A 325-nucleotide genomic window follows, 5' to 3' on the forward strand; every position below is an offset into this window, starting at 1 on the left:
AGGCAGCCGCCGGGACCCTCCGTAGTCTGGGTCAGTGTTTGGCCAGTGGCTGCGTCCTTCTCCCGGTGGCCATCGTCGCTGCGACGTGGACCTGCCCAGGCACGACTAAGACGCAGAGGAAGAAGCTTTGTGAGCACCGCCCAAGCAGGTTTCAGTCGAGGAGAGGCGAAGTTGGCCCACGCGTCGGGGGTCATGGAGTCATGCCTTAGGGGTTGACTCCAGGACCTTCGACTCTAGGTTCTTTGTGGAGACAAGGCCACTTTCCATTTTCGCAGAGGTCCAGGAGGGCGAGCTTGTGGAGAATTCCCCAGTCTGGGGACAATGA

The sequence above is a fragment of the Carlito syrichta genome, unplaced genomic scaffold (genome assembly GCF_000164805.1).
Source record: "Carlito syrichta isolate Samal-C Ts95f unplaced genomic scaffold, Tarsius_syrichta-2.0.1 Scaffold91532, whole genome shotgun sequence".
NCBI lineage: Eukaryota > Metazoa > Chordata > Mammalia > Primates > Tarsiidae > Carlito > Carlito syrichta.